The sequence below is a fragment of the Aulonocara sp. 'chitande type north' Nkhata Bay genome, linkage group LG19 (assembly GCF_057382095.1).
Source record: "Aulonocara sp. 'chitande type north' Nkhata Bay isolate Kocher_YH1m ecotype deep benthic linkage group LG19, A_spYH_male_GT1.1, whole genome shotgun sequence".
Lineage (NCBI taxonomy): Eukaryota > Metazoa > Chordata > Actinopteri > Cichliformes > Cichlidae > Aulonocara > Aulonocara sp. 'chitande type north' Nkhata Bay.
In genome coordinates this window covers 21,664,395-21,682,057 of record NC_141362.1, presented here as the reverse complement: position 1 = coordinate 21,682,057, position 17,663 = coordinate 21,664,395, and positions in this window count along the sequence as shown.

The following is a 17,663-nucleotide window of genomic DNA, read 5'->3' as shown; positions in this document are numbered from 1 at the left end:
TTTAGTATTTTAATGTTCCTCCTTTCACATCTATCTATCTATCTATCTATCTATCTATCTATCTATCTATCTATCTATCTATCTATCTATCTATCTATCTATCTATCTATCTACTCAATAAAACATAACATTTGATCAGTTTTTATGGTGTTTTTCCAAGAAATTCAGCCCCTGTTTCATGTTGCTGCTCACACATTCAGAGCAGTGGATAGCATGTACTTGATGAATGACCACTGAGTAGGTGGGATTTTGTTCTGTGTTAAAACTAAGCTATATAGATCTGCAATGGATTCACTTTCCTGCATACTGCCTGCTCAGGGCAGCAGGTTTTTAATCCTTTCATTGAATCAAGGTTGCTAAGAGCATTTAAGCTGAAACTAATTAAATGGACAAAACATCTCCAAAGTATCAGCTTAAATAGCTTATATTGATTAGAACATTTTAATGCATATATGCATTTAGTGTATATGCAAGGCCTTGTGGACACACTGGAACACAGACTAAGTGTCAGTGTGAACAAAATCCAATGATACATTTTATGCTTTAACTTTGAAGTCTGAATTTTGTGTGTTGTGTGTCAGCCGCTTGGATTAAAAATTATAGCTGCACCAGCAATGTGAGGAACTAAATCATCTTTATATTTCGTCACAGGCCTGCACTGCAGAAAGGACATCCTTAGTTATTGTGCAAGTGTGGTACACTACTTTCATCAAATTACCAGGGATAGTGAAACATGGCAAGGTTGGAAATTTTGAAGGGATTGCAGAACAGATGGTGAGGATTTGACTAGCCAAAAGGTTTTGGTTTCATAGAGTGAGTCGGACATAGGTCTAAGCTCAAGGCTGGCTACTTGGAAAAAAAGACGGACAAAGTACAAAAATTATCATTTGAAGACAACTTTTTACTCTCCAGGGAATCATTACTCTGTCTGCTGATTGAAGCTGTAGAGCTAGACGGTACATTACAAAACATACTCAAAATAAAGGATTGAGTGTTCTATGACTAATTGACTGCAAATGTTTGGTGACAAAATGGTGTGAGAAAATGAGTGTTCTTAGGAAGGAGGTCTGTCTTTGATCATGCAGCAAGACATTGGGTAAAGAGAGAAGATGGACCAAGTGAAGGAATGGAGAGAGAAAAAGACATGGGGGCCAAAGTAAGCAGGACTATTGGTTTATTATCTAACCGACATCCATAGTGTGTGGGTGTGTGTGGGAGTGTGCAAAAGTGTGTGCTTTCTGTCCCTGTCCCTATTGTGTGTCCTGTGCACAGTAGTGGGAAACATGTTTTGGATTGTTACAGTATGTTCATAGTGAGAATGTTAAGATAAGCACACATGCGCATGCACGTACATGCTGTTCCACTAACATACACACACAGCGATAGCTCTGATCCACAAATAAAATCCCTGAAATGGATGCTGTGAGCAGGGCTCCAAATCCTGGTGCAGTGCACTGTTCTTCAAACAAAAACATTTTTTATATTAGTGATGGTCTACAGCCAAATTGCTTTGTTTTGTCCACAGTTTTTATAGTTCTTCTACGTGTCCATTTAAACTTAAAAATCTAATCAGTCTAACATATCTTCTGCTTTTCTGTTAAAGTGTTGATATATTTGACTCTGTGCCTGGCAATGCAAATACTTTGAAAAGAAAAAGTATGTATCCCTGCTCAAAATTTTATCATTTAGCATTTAATTGCTACACCTAGTGAAAAATACAACCCCAATTCCAAAAAAGCTGGGATGCACCGTAAAATGAAAAAAGCAACAGAATGCAGTCATTTTCAAATCTCATTAACCCATCATTTATTCATAATATAACATAGAAAACATATCAGATGTTTAAATGTAGATAATAATACCATTCTGAAGTTTAAAAAAAAAAGAAAAAGCTTTGATGGGAGAAACACACCACAAAAAAGGGCCATCTTTAAACTTTGTAGCAGTCTGTAATCATCTATGAACTGAGGAGGCCAGTTGTTGGACTTTTGGAAAAGGAAAGGAAGTTATGTTGTTGTATGTTTGGTTTAGCATCAAATCATGCTGAAATATGCAAACCCTTCCCTGAAAAATATCATCTGGATGAGACATATGCTGCTCTTAAACCTGTGTGTAGTACCTTTGACCATTGATGGTGCCATTGAAGATGCACAAGCTACCAATTCCATAACCACTAATGTTTCCCCTACGATCGAAGATGAAACCTTTTTATCTAAGCCCTCTCCTCTTTAGTCTCAACGATGTAGCTTTTCCCAAAAAAATTGTAAAATATCAATTTTTCTCATCAGAGAAGATTTTTCCACTTTGCCATTTTAAATGCGCTTTGGCTCAGAGAAGAATGCAGTGTTTCTGAATCATGTGATCAAATAAGGTTTATTCTTTGAATGATAGAGCTTTAAACTGCATTTGTGGATGGCATCATACACTGTGCTCACAATTCTGAGTTCCTGAGTCCATGCAGGGATTTTATGGAAGAATTAGTTTTTTAATGTGTCTTGAGGGCCTGAAGCTCACTGGTATACAGTCTTGATTTTTGACCTTGTCATTTGCACATTTGCGTTTCTCCAGATTCTCAGATTATTTTGATCATATTATGTACTGCAGATGAAGAGATATTAATGCTCATTACACGGAAATTCCTGCTTGTCTAAGATGTTCTTTCTGTGAACGATCATGTTACTGACCTTTTGCCAGTTAACCCAATTAGCTGCAAAATGTTCTTCGAGCTGTTTCTTTTTAGTACCATTTACTTTTTCAGCCTTTCGTTGCCCTTGCCCAACTTTCTTCTTAGACATGTTACTGCTATCAAATTCAAAATGAGGTTTTGAATTTTACATTTTACTATTATGGACTTGTGAGATTTGTAAGTCATCAGATTCTTTCTTTATTTACATTTTGAAGAGTATACTTTGTAAGTACCATCTTTCAAAAGTAGAGCAGTCTCGTAACAGAAAGTGAGTGGTGTATTGTCTCTTGCATTTCTACTTCTTATATGTCTGATGTCTATTAACTCAATTAGGTTTCTCACACACCACGAGTCAAGCCCTTTGACATTCTTTCATCCTTCAGACTCCCACTCTCACGTCTCAGCGCTCTCTTTCACCGCCCTACCCATTTTATCTTGGTCATACTAAATCCCTCACATTGTTTGGGATATGGTCTTCTCTCACGCCTCATCTCCAAGTAAAATTCAGTGAGCACTTTGATGATCCAACATTAGAACAGTAGGAGAAAATGCCTCCAAAGCAGAAGATAAAAAAAATTAACTGCAGCCATGAGAGGATCAAGCTCATGAAAGAGCTGTTATAATTCATCCAGTTTCTTCTAGCTGCATTGCATATCTTTCCCACTTTCTATATAAGAAGGAAATGTAAGAGTGAATCTCTGGGCAAAATGTTTTATGATGCAAATTATATTAAAAGCAATATCAACACCAATGATTGGTGCTATTTGATGCTGTTATTTGTGGCCCATGTGGACAAATCGAAAGCCTTGTGGTGAAAAAAGACAAAACTAGAATTTGTTGGTCACATTTATAAGACGTATGTTTTGAGGAGTAAAGTTGCAGCCAGTTGACAGTGGAATTGCACAAAATAGTTGAAATATTGACTGGAGGATGTCTACCTCCGATTCTCAAATCGTGTGGTATGAAATGAATGAATCAGGCCAACATTGTGCTTCTAGAATTGCCTTCCCAAACCCTCGACTAAAATTGAAAATCTGTTGCTTACACTTGCAACTGGCTCCATGCCAGGAAACCAACCCATTTAAATGAAATCTACCAAGTGTGGCAAGACGAATGGTCAAATATCCAGACAGGATTATGTCAGAAGCTTGTTGATTGCTGCCAAAACTGTCTGGTCGAGGCGCAACTTGCTAAGGGACGTTTAACCCAAGTATGTATATATTTACGGCTGTATATACACTTTTATCCCTGTGTGGATTAGAAAAAAATCCAGAATAAACTTGTTTAAGTTGCCAAGGATCATGAACTGATATTTAAGGCCTTATGTGCAGCTGTCCCTCTTTGCAGACAGCATTTCAACCCATATACCTTACTATGAAAAGACTGATTTGGTCTTTTATACATTGTTTGAAAAACTATGGACTAAATAACTGTTTTTCAGTCAGAGAAAAAAAAAACCACGGCCTTTGTTCTCATCTGTATTTTTACGAGGTTTTTTAAATCTGTCCCTTGTGAGCATCCCAGTTTTATGGAACTACAATATTAAATTAGTTTGGCATCATTGTAACACAGTTCCTGTTTCCCCCTTTGAGCCTTTCCACATCATCGTCTAATGACATCTTGAGGATTGTGAAGATTCATTCAGCATGTCCCATTTTAAGCTTGACACATGGTCAACAAGAGAGCAGAAATCCAGCTCTATACTTTATGTATGCTGTCGGGCCAAAGTTGTTCATAAACGACATCATTTATCCTGAAGGACAAGATACAGTATGAAACTGTTGACATTAGTCATGATGATGTAAGCATGTTTATCCAGTTTGTTCAGTGAGTTCAACCCTGTCCCAGTTCCAGTTTTCCAGCACTGCGAGTGGTGGGAAAATGGCAAAATGGCACAGAACGCTGAACTTTGAACATGTGTCATGTCTTTGTGTCTTGAATTCTTAGAGCACATTCTTTAATGTTTATTATTGAACACTGAGGAGGAGAAGCTGCTTAATGACCTCCAGTTCACCCAGAGACACACACTCTGGTGTTTATTATTAAATGCAGACTGATTGGCAGTTAGACAATAGAGAGGGCAGAGAGCAAATTTTCAATCAATGTGTAACTTCCACCTTTTCCATTGTGATCACAGAGTATTGCTTTTTTTTTTTTTTAAATTAGGACACAGGTGAATGCAAGCACATGCACAAAAACACATGCCCTTACAAACAAACACACACACACACACACACAAAGAAAAAATGGACATGGGAGAGTTTGCTCATCAATATGGCATCTTGTGTTGGATCTTTCCTTTCCATCCTGACTTAATAGAAACAAGTTGTTGCACCTGCCCCTCCCCATTTGACCCACTCTGTTTTCATTGTTCTCAGATTTACAGCATGTTCTGAAGCTATATGCCATGAAATTATTTGAGATGAAAAGAAGTTTGAACTGATAAAGAACACAAACGGTTCTTTATCAGTTCACTGGCACCACTCACACAGTGTAGACATCGTATTTAAGGCTGGTTTCTGAACACATATACGCGCGCGCACACACACACAATTACATAGAAAGAGGAGCCATGGGGCAGCTTCCTTTTAAGTGCAGATTTATGTGATCTTGTGTTGGTCAGATCCCTAAGTCTTCTTGCTGCCACGGCAACAGGTTTTGGAAACAATGATTCTGAGCCGCTCTAAGGATGATCCAGCCTAACACACAGAAAGCAGCCAAGTCTCCCATGCACATGCGCTGGAATACATTATAAACACTCACTGCACACCGTGTATCATTTTACCTGATACACAGAAAAAAATACAAAGCCGATAGTAATGATAATGCCATACGGAGGGAAGCATAACGCACACGATTCTGCAGAAATGTACAGCAACAATTATCAATTATACACATGAAAAAAAAAATAACCATACTAAGGCTGTATAGTTATAAACCTGAAATTCAGTTTTGCATTCCTAGTTTATGCTTGCTAACAATTTCCTAGTTCCCAGTGTTGTTCACATCTCTTCTCACTTCAACTTGAAGACCACAAGTCTGTGCTGACGGATGTGGGTTACTGACCTGGTAGCCTGTCTGCCCCTGGGTGGGTGTGAGGTTCTAGGGCGCTCCGTCTCTGGGCTGGGGCCCTGGCCGGGCCTCGGGGCCTTGGGTCCTGGTTTGTGTGTTGCTGGGGTTGTGGGCGGGTGGGTGCATCGGGGCCCATCCCTGGCGCAGGGTGCCGCCGGTGCGTCGAGCCACCTGGGGGTTTCTTCAACTGGTGGGGGAGATTGTCACACCTAGCAGGAGCTTTCCTCTCCCCAGGAACTCTCTGCAGGAGGGGGAGATACAGGAGAGGTGGAGGAAGATCTCAGCCTGGGCGTCTATTGTCTCATGTAGTCTGGAAGATGAGTGGATGGTGGGGTGGGTGCAGTTTTCTCTGTGGTGGGGTTGGGTGGACTGTCCCGGGCTCTGTGGGGCCGGGGGGCGCTGCTGCGCTGGGCCCCGGTCTGGATGGGCCTGGGCCCCCTTTCCTTGGCGGGTCGTGGAGTATGGGGGTGCCTACTGGGGTCAGCGGGGGAGCTGGCCCCAGGGAGGGGTTACCTGCCCCTCCCTTCCTTCCCTCCCCATCTCCAGCTGCCTCCCTCCTCCCGCTCCACCACAACCACCCACACATGCAGGGCCTTGGAGTAGGGGTATGTCACCAGGGTGCAGAGGAGGCTACCCCCCCCCCCCCCCCCCCCCCCCCCCGTCCCCTTCTGGCTGCCTCTGCCTCAATTTTATCCCACAACTTAGACATTCACATTACTCACACTCTCATTACACATACATATAGAATCTTGGGGGTGGGCACGATACACGGAGTCCAAATTACCATCAGGGTGTACACCTCACCCCTGGCGTCGTTGCCCACCTCTCAATTTTGAATACACGTAGACATTGAGGGCTAGCAGGAGGGACTATGCGCTTACCTGCTGCTCTCTGGCAGGTAGCTCCATGCCCTCCTGCGTTTTAATTGCACCTTAGAACACACATGCATCAACACTACAATGAGCGGGTGGAGGGAGGTTTGGAGTCTTCTCTCACCCCCGTTCTCTGCGGCCTACTGGAGCGGGGGAGGCTAGGAGGAGTTGGCCGTCCGACTGCGGTCTGGAGTGTGGGGCCTCCCTGCTGCTGCGGAGTCGGGGCGGTCTGCCTCTCCCCACCGCAGGGAAAAGGGTAACACCACCTGGGTCTGGGTGCAGTTCCCCCCTCCAGGGGCAAGGGTACCTAGACCCGGTTCGTAGAGTACGCTTGGGGAGTGTGATCGTGTGTACAGAGTCTCTTTATGTCTGTCTCCACGTTGGTTGAGTGTGGAGTAAGTGCATATGAGAGCATGAGGGTGGGAATGGATGTTTGTATCTGTGTGTGCCTGTATGTCTGTGTCTATATGTCAGGTTGGGTATCAGACGCCACCTCTCTGGGGACATCTCAGGCCCTCCAAGGTTTGGAGGCCTATCTCCACCCACCACCACTTCCCCTGCCAGTGGCGGACTCCCTCAGGTGTCGGTGCGTTGGTGGTTCTTTGTGTCTGGGGGTGGGCGTCCGGGTACACACCGGCTCACTCCTTGGCGGCCGCTTATCAGGGCCTGGAGCCTGGGGCTCGCTCGGGCCACTTCGGAGGTGGGGTGCCCCCGGCCTCTCGGCCTGGGGCTCGGTCACTCAGGCACAGCTGGCTGCCGGCGGAGCTCACGGGCGCGTCACTGCAACTCCCCCTGGCTTCTGCTCTGCGGCTGCTGAGTGAGCCCTCATCTGGGACTCTCCTCAGCTCTTACTGGGACAGTGGCGCGGCTGCCCCTCTGTTGGTCTTCCTTGGTCTCTTGTGTTTTGGGGGCCTCTGGATGTCTGGAGTTTTGATCTCCTCCATACCTGCTTCATACCCTGGAGGACGGGGCTGTGGCTCCCCACACTCCCTAGCAGATCGTTACATGGAGAAACCTTTGGAATGCAAGCATGCTGATCCACACAGGTATGCACACAGGTGTACACATGGGTATTCACAGACGCGGACTACAGCTTTCTTGGCTGCTGCCTCAAAGCATATTGTGCGCTGTCTATCTTGCGTGCTGCACAATATCGTTTATTACTTAGTATCTACTGATATTTACTGCTAGCTAGTTTATTGTGATGGTGCTGTTTTTTTTTATTATGTTGCTCTTTGTTGTTTGCTTTCTCTTCTGTTTTTTTTCTCCATACAGGTGACCCAGGTGTTTTGTTTTTTTTGTTTGTTTGTTTTTCTTTCTTCCCCCCCCTTCTCACCGTCTCTTCTCCCCTTTGATTTTCTTTCTCTCCCTCTCTTTCTTTCATTCTTTCTCCCTGTCCTATCCCCCAGTCATGTCTGTCCCGTTTGTAGCAACTGAAAATAAAATAAATTCATAATTATAATAAAGGTCAATCAAATGGACCAATATGGCAAGGCCATGATGATCCACTTGGTAAAATAAATCTGCTTGGCATCTTTCTTGGCCTTAAGACAACAATTCTGATGGCTAAAGATCCAAACGGGACACAAAAAAAAAAAAAGAAGAAGAAGACCACAAGCTGGTGCCAACCATAAAGTAGCCAGCTGTTTACAGTCACAAATGCAGAAAAGGTCATGTAGTAGGGAGCATGGCTTTGCAAGCCATTGGGCTCTCTTAAATAAGAAGCCCTTAATTCATGGGTGTCAATCATAAGGCCAGATTTGGCGCAACAAGAGAAATGCGAAGGAGGATGAAAACCTTGGACTTTTAACTGTATTTTGCAGCTTCTCTTACACATAAAGACCTCCCCATGCCCATTCACACTACGTCAAAGTAAATAAGTAGTAGATAAACAATTTAATGATTCCTATAGAAATGACTGTTTTATATTGGAGATTATGCATCAGAATTTCAGGAGCGGGACCACGCCTCCAAACACGCTCCTTCCGGTTGTCATCTATATAGGTTCCCCCAGTTCTGCAAGCTGTTCATTCTCGTTTACGCGCCCCACCCTCCCTCCCTCCCCTTTTCAATTCTTTAACTTCTTCACTTCTATTTAGTACATAGGGATCTGCCAGGCCCGGGAGCCGTCGCCAGTCCCATTCGAGGCCTTCCCCAAACCGCAGCTCAGTTCATGTCCAAGCATTCACCTTCACCTACTAAAATGCTGTCTAACCTAAAAAGAGGATGTGGGCCCAGCAAGTGAAAAGTTATTTCTTACAGTTGTGCTGACTGGCATCTTTTGTTTACTACAGCAGCATTTCTTTATCATGGAGAAAAAACGGAGGCATATTGTTTAAATTTTACTTCTTTTTTTTACTTCTTTTTTATTAAACTTGTAGTTAAAGTTCTTTATAAACACAAAAGGGAAAGTTTTACTGGTCTGGCTTCCTTAAGATCAAAGTAGCCTGTATGTGGCCTGCAGTATAAAATGAGCTTGACATCCCTGCCTTAACCGATCTCATCTTACAAATGTTTTATATAGCAGCAGTTGGACTTCTGACAACAGACGCAAAAAAATAAAAAAGCACCACCAATTGGAATTGTGAAGCTTTATATATTTCTGAGACTTACATACTGAATATTTACATTCATGTATCAAAGCCACAAATTCTGCTGAGGGATGGGATAGTAGGGGTTATAGTTTTATTCTTTTGTGCGAAAGGGTTTATTTTTCTTTTTATATCCTTTTAGCAAAATAAAATGTGTCCACACTGTTCTACACCAATTTTTCTCTTCTGGGATAATAAAAACCTAAGACTGAAATGAAACCACAGCTCTAGACCCTAAACATTATAAGTCATCCAAGTAGGCTTGGTAGAATTTTTAACTTCACAAGAACTGGATTCTCATGGGAAAACGGACTTCTCACCGTGACAGGTGCATCCCAGATGTGAGGAACTGTGATACTACTAGAGGTCTTGGAGAAAAAAGAAAAAAAAAACAGAAGACAGGGGAAACAATGAGGCAGAGTACAGTGGATTTATGAAAATAAGGACAAAACGTTTTGTATGGTGAAGAAAAAGAAAAGGGAAACTGCAGGTGGAAGCTCAGTCATAAAGGTCAGTTTGGGGGCATATTGTGGATTTTCTGAGTGAATCACGAACTAAGTAAATTCCACAAAAGTGCAGGGAAAATACATTTCTGTATTGTATTGCAAAGTGTACTTATGACAAAAAATGACCTATTTTTCCTGGTGTTTTCCTATTATTTTCCAATTATGCAGCTTGTTGCATGAATCGGCATATACAGATTGACATTCATAGTTGTTGTGGTGCTTTTTGTGTTTCTTCATGCCGTTAGTATTTCAGAATTTCCCCTTTTAACTTTAAAACAATAACAGATGGGTGGTGTTGTGCTACGTCTTCGCCGGTTTCTTAGACACTTTGGCACCACCTGGTGTATGAAAACAAGACTGCATATCTACCATTTTATAACATTGTAGTTGTATCTACTTGGATAGGACTACTATTCTAAAATTTACAATAGGTGACTTTCACATGCACCTTCTAGGCTTATAGTGTCAACAGAACATTTTTATTATATTTTATTTTGACCTCATGTTGAAAAGCTGTTAAATAAAATGGGACATTTATGGGATACTTAAGATTCTTAAAACTACTACTAATTCTAAATGACATATTTCCAACTACAGCTTTGCCTAGGTATGCATTTCAGTTACATATGGTTTGGTTTGGACACACCACGCTCACTCACGTACCTGCACGTACACATACGACTGTCAGTGGTGAATATAACGTTAAGCTGAAAACAGCTTGTTCTGTTTTAGCATGATGTCACTTACATCAGTCTCCTCGTCCCGCTTTTTGGGGGTTTGAAAAACGCACGGACTCACACACACTGACTCTCTGAGAGGTTTATCCGCTCCCTACAGTGTCCCAGCCTATCCCACAACCCCCTGGGGCTGTAACCTGTGATCCAGGAGAACTGTACTCTGGGTAACACTGTTTTCATAACCACTCCCAGTCAGTCCACAAACACACAGAACCACAGAACATATGTAGCACATTACATACTCATGCACACACACTCACATTGACAGGGTCTACAAACATACAAATGTGGAAAGCTTCACAGACTTTCCTGCTACGTTAGTGTTTTGGGGTCAACCGCTATTAATTCCAGGAAATTTAAGCTAATAAGCCAGACATTTAATAGTGCACTGTATAACAGACCCATGTGCATGTGTGTGTCTGTATAGCATTATCAAGTTTCTTCATCAGTATCAAGTCGGTTCAGCAACAGTGCAATGCACAGCTGCTGTGGATGTGTGCATATGTGGATCACTATATAGTGCTAGTCACTTCAATGAAAAGAGATAGGACATCTGCACCGGCAGCATGCCTTTTTCTCATGCCTTTCTCCTCAGAGGCGAGACAAAATATGACTGAGCTGTTTCACAAACAGCCTGCGGGAACAGGGAACACAACATACTGGCAAAGTGGCTCTGTCTGCATGTCCTTGAGATTGTTTCCAGGGCACTGTGAACAGATAACGTTCATACATTCAGACAGAAGTTGGAGCAATTTAAGGACACAAAGTTCACTTTATTTTTGGTTCAAACAAATATTACACACATCTTAAGCCCCTTATCTCTCCACATGAGAGCTTTGAAGCACATAGCTGACAATGCACTTTAAATATCAATCTTTGCTTTCTTTGGATCATTATTTTTTCTTTTTTTCTAGATACCAGTATAATGGTACCCCTCTCAAAATCTCAACCTTGGCATTTTTATGCCAAACATAAGCCTCGTTGGTCACTTGACAATCTCTGAAACCACTTTATAGCCAGACATCCACTCCAATTGATGTCACCATGGTGCTGTGTTAGTTTCATCTTATATAACATACTCAATGAGCAGCTGTGTGGTGGCTCTAGCTATGGCCTGGGGATTGATAAGAGTTTGAGGAGAGTGAATGGACATCTGTTTATTAGTATGATAGCATTGCCTAATTTCTTTTCCGCCTCCCATAATATCCCTTTACTCCATCTCCCTTAGTAATTGAGAATGAGTAATAGCACAAACAGAAACATTTAAGACAGAAGTTGCTGACAGTCAGTATTATTTTCACCTTGACACGTGTTGTGTACCAGCTTTTATTTTCCATAAATTCAGCTGATTCCAGTAATCTGAAACCAGAACCTTTAAAGGGGAAAATAAATCAGAGATTTTGCAGGAAAGAACAGCCGGTGTGTCTTTGGTGCTATGTTATGTAACCCTGTTAGTGGTAGGACAAATAAAACTAGAAGACAAACATCTTGTTCTTTAACAAAAATACATTATACATACAGTAACAAATCAGCAACTTTGAATAATGTAATATCAATACATTGCTGCTGTTTTTTATCTAAAAAAACAGTCACAGACAGATTATGAGACTTCCGTCCCTGGACACAGACACAGATGTCCCCTACCCTAAAACTTTTCATACTAGGTTATGAAAAAACAAGACGTAAGTTTTGTTATTGAAAAGGTGGTTTAATGCTCTTACTGATTTACATTTCTGTGTGTTAGACTCTTCAAAGTATATAATTGAGTAAAATGATCCCTGGATACAAAGTACTGCAAGGTAAAGATGCAAACTTATGTAAAAACAATCTTGAAAATGAATTATCTGGTAATAAAGTAAATGGTGTCAAAATGAAAATAAATATACTTAAAATAAATTCAACCTAATGTACAGAAAGGCAGTGTTTTTATTCTTCGGCTATGAAAAGCTACTCTCATCTGGTTTGAATAATGACGCACCCAACCCACATACTCTTCTTTGCTGCAGGAGTCAACCTCCAGATGTTGGACGAAACCTTTCAACATTCCTACTACTAGTCTGCTAACTGCCCTTACAAATATACACACATACTTTGTAGGTTGCACACACACAAGGAAGTTCAAAGCTGTGCCAGAGGGGAGCAGGTGGCCAGAAACAACACACTGCATCTAAACAGTTCTAAAGCCTGCAGTCTGAATATTCAAAGTCTAATCGTCCATAGAAAGGAATTGCAGAAAACAGAAATTCTATTGTTATTTTGAAGTAACCCCATGTAATTGTAAAATTGTTGCACATAAATCCATATATGCTTTTATTTTGTTATTGTTGTTATTGATGGATACAGGGTCAGGTTTGCAGAAGCAATTATTGGTACGAACTTGTCCATCATTCATGACTAGCGCAAAGACAATCAGGAAACAAGAAGAGAAAATCATTGCAGACCACCACACACACACACACACACACACATACACACACACACACACCAAAACACCAAAGGAAATCTGTTTTTCCTCTCACAGCTACCCTAACAGCAAACTTTCCTGTCACTTTCAAATGCATGTCAATGCCAAATATCTGTTCATGCAGGCAAGCATGTATATATACTAAAACTACTGACTATATGTACTGTACATTAGGTTAGTTATTTTGTACATAATAAATATTTATTTCAGTGCTCACAGACATCTTCGCACTGCTTGTATAAATTCTCAAAACTTAAAAAGTTAAAAGCATTAAAAGCATTTATTTAGCAATTTAACATAGTATGTGTATATCTGTTTCCATATGGATACTGTGTCTCTCCTAATAAATGTAGAAACATTGTAAACACACTGAGAGACACCAGACCTGAATATACTTTGCCAAAAGTTGAAGGCCAGAGGCTCTTTTTTGTTAGCATTTACTATACTTATGCATTTCCTAATGTTAAGATGTGCCAATGTAATGAAAGTAATGCTATTTAGTGTAATTTCATTTTCTATCTTGAAATTGTTGGATGCATGTTTGTTTTTACACTTGTGAATATGTGCGAGTTTTGTCAGGTGAGAGTTGTGTTATAGTTGAGAAACAGCTTGTGAGCTGCCTACTAAGTCCTGGAAGTTCAATCACAGTTTGAGCATAAGAAGAACAATAAAATAGTTTGTGTTTAGTCATTTATTTGTTTTGGTGGTTTGTGGTTTGTGAACAGCATGTGCTTGTAGTCCATTGATGAGAAGAAAGATTCAATCTTTCATTCCATAAAAACAAGACTACTGTGAATATTTTGCCTGTGAAGTCACTGACTAATTCTTCCATGGAAGTTGTTCTTTTTCAAAAACAGATGGGTCTTCTCAGCAGTATGAGTGTACAGAAGGGTGTCAGCTAAAATAGAAGGTACATGCTGTGAGCTTGATTCTCAGATGAACACATCTGTTAGCATAACTATTCCTGAAGAAAAAACACTCCCTTGCCCTTCTGGTATTAATCGCAGCTCCTTACAAATGTGGAAAGGCTCACTGCAGAGCTCAAAATCACAGATTTTCCCCCACAAACATCTAACACCAAATAGCACATAAGAGATGAAGTCTCGAATTGAAAGCTGACGCCTCTAGCTGTCCAGTCTCTGTTCTAGTCTCATTATCTGCTTCAATAAATACAAAGAAAAATAAATCCATCTTTAAATACCACAAATGTTCAGCCTCAGAGCCAGACTAGAAAAAGTCAGGGAATTAACAAAGTCATTAGGACTTATCCTTTGTGGTTCAGGAACATGTGTCCAAAATGATATTGCAATCCATCCAAGACTTGCTGAGAAATATGGGAGGCCAACGGATGTACATTACCATCTCCGCAGTCACTGCTTTTCCTAACAAAAGAAAATACTCTATTAATTTAAGAAGAGATGGTCACTTCATTATATTGCAGTACTTTTAACTGTATTTTTGCAAAGATGGCTGCACACACAAACTCAGACACCACAGCTGTACAGAAACCTTACCTGGTGTTTCTCACGTTTTAGGACTGAGGAACTAAAAGGAGAACAAATACCTTCTTATGGACTTCAGATCCTTAGATAAAGCGTTCCTTCACTCAGTTCTTTCCTTACTTCATAATCTGGAGCCTGCAGTAAAACTTTCCTTATTTTCAAAAACACTTCACCACTACCACATGCTAAAAACATAAAAAGTAATATATAACACACTTTAAAACAAGTCACATTATCTGTAAATGAATAAATACAAAATATAAAGTTATTAATACTAATTAATTATGCTAAACCTTTACTGTTTTTACATGTTTAAGTTGGAGAAGTCATATTTATCTGCAGTAGTTTAAAAAACTTCAGGTGTTATTTCTTTTCCAGATACGAAGATGAGATGGTGTTTGGGAAGTGATTTTCAACTTATTAATGTTGCGTAGCACTTTTTCACCTCCTAGATTATTTATTGATACATTTTAATAAAGAGATTTTTGCTCTTTGATCTTTTCATGCCTGCCTGCCTCCGTGCCATGTTTAATATTCCTGTAAGGACTTCCAGCAGTGTTTATGTGATCTTCTATGAATAAAAGAACCAGTGCAACGTAACTTCAACTTGACTTTTCAGCTTTAATGGATGAAACACACTTTAAAATCTAAGGTAAGCATCTCACCTGACACTACCATGTGTCTCTGTGATTTTGATTTATTCATTTATTCATTGGTTAGATGCAAATCTGTGTCGGCTCAACTGAAATGGTCTGTTGCATAGACTAGGTAGTTTTTTGAACTTGAAAGCCTGTTTCAGCATAGTGATGGCCTTGTATGATAAGATTAGTGGTAACTGGGTAGTTTTTAATCTAACATGAACATTTACACCCACTAGTGCTCCTTTAGACTTTGTTTTGTACCAGGGTGATGCAGCTCTGATTCACTTTTATAAACATTTTTGTGTTTTTACAGTGTGATATCGCTCTTACCCTATGTGTGGCACTAAAAGCTGAAGATAGCTCTATATTTTTACTCAGCTTTTTCGCACACAGGCACAGTTAATCCCATGCAGTTTCAATAAAAGCACATGGTTCGCACTAATGCTTTGATCTCTTCTCTCCCCATCTCATGCTGTTTTGAGAAATGGGTCCCAAAGTTACATAAACGTACTTTCTGTGTTTGACCATACCCCACTGCTGATGTATGTACCCTATGTGTGTGTGAGTACTGTTTACCCTGACTTACAAGGCAAGCCCTCTATCCCAGAACTCTATCAAATCTCTAATAATTTGAAACTGGTTCATCTCCACTCAAAGTCAACCAGGAATCCAGCTGCTTCACTGTCTGGATAAACAGGTTCGGAGCACTGTGGAATGGCTCATAAAACCTTTGCCAATCCCCTCTACAATCCCTGCTTTGCTCCCCACATGAGTTTTGAAAGAGTTTGGCATTTCCCTGTAAAGAATTCTTGAAGATCACAGAAGACTTCTCTGTGTCGATTTTTGTTTTTGTATAAAACAGTATAAAATCTGCACAGTGATACGGATGTAGTTTCTACAAAATCTATTTACCAAGGCTACTGCATTTTTCAAGAATAGGGCTGAGACACGTTGGGGTGGCTTCGATTGAATAGGTTCAGTTTGGCTATTCACACTGTTCATCCTGAATTAAAGAACTTAGACATCAGAGAATACGTAAAACACAGAGTGAATTCTTCATCTGTGGGGGAAAAGGTATAATTTCTGGATAACTTGAATAAACTTGAAAAAAAAAGTACTTTCCCTTGTTGTCCCTGTGCTATCATGCACACAGTTCAAAAGCAATACGAACATCTCTGATGTTGGACTGCCATCTGCTGAGCAGTTTAGGTAAAAACCTTTAACCCCATTGTTTCTGTCTGACTTTTTAAATGTTCGTTGATCTTTTACAATGAAAAACAAACATTACTGGAACTAGCCGTTGAATATGAAGATTTTAACTGCCGTGAATTTAAATTTACTTACAACTAAACACTTTAGATTCATAACTCTGAGCTTTCAAATTTACATGTAACGTTACATGATGAAAGGATTACAGCGCCATCTCATACATCCCCATCAACATACTGCTGTCTTGAAAATTAGCCTCTGTACACCACCACACTGGATTTTAAAGGAAACAATCAAGATAGGATTAAAGTGCAGACATGAAACCACTTCAGCTGCATTCAGTAATCTTTTAGGCTCTTTGGTGTTTACTGGCCAGTGCATTTCTTCTTTGTAAGAATGCACGTATCTTAGATATGACTGTTCCTGAAGTTTAGGGGTTTTTTTCTGTCTTTGTGACAAGTTTATTTTAGTTTTTCCTTCATGTGCGCCAACATATCTTTGGACCCTATACTGAGAGTTCCAGTGAACTCCTACCAAATAAATGTTCAGCATTTAGAATCAACTCCATATCCTTCATCTGCTTAATTCATCAAGCGAACAGGTTTCATCTGGCTATGAAACATGTCAATGACATTTTATTCTGAATTTCAGTCACATCTGGAATAGTGAAATTGTGACATTGCCCAAATGAACACTGCTCCCACCTCCAATTCAAAAACATATAAGATATTAGAGATTGCAATACATGTTCAAACTTAGCCACACCTCTGAGATGTCAATCATGAATATTTAAATAGCCAAAATAATACTGTACATTAAGGATATAACTTATGGTTATAGTAATGAGGTTTTATAGCCAGTAACATCTTAATGAGCTGTTATTTCAGAAACAAAACAGTAGCCAGACATTAGCAAGTACATGCATCTCATTTCCAGTTTTAAGATGCTACAATGTACCTTTGGTCCATATACAAATGAAGATACACCAGAAGAGTCAAAATTATATAGTAAAGTGCATACTTTTGATGGAGAAAAAGATAGATTCCCCCAGAATAATACATGATAAAGAAAGATTATTCGCAATAGAAGACATGCTAATTAAAGTCATTTATTATCCTCACTGATGACACAGTCTTATCAGTGCTCATTTACAAGCACAGCACAGGGCCATCTCATATACAGCGGAAACATTTCCTTGAACAGAATCGGATTAATACTGCTACCTAAGTCTCTGTGAGAGACACATCCAAGACTGCTAAACAGAGGATAAATGGCATGATGTGAAATACCAATTTGTGTAGCTCATCAGCTGTAGGATGTTTGGAGTCCATTATCCTGGGTTCAACTTTAGAAACAAATGTAACAGAGGGGCTTAAGGAATGC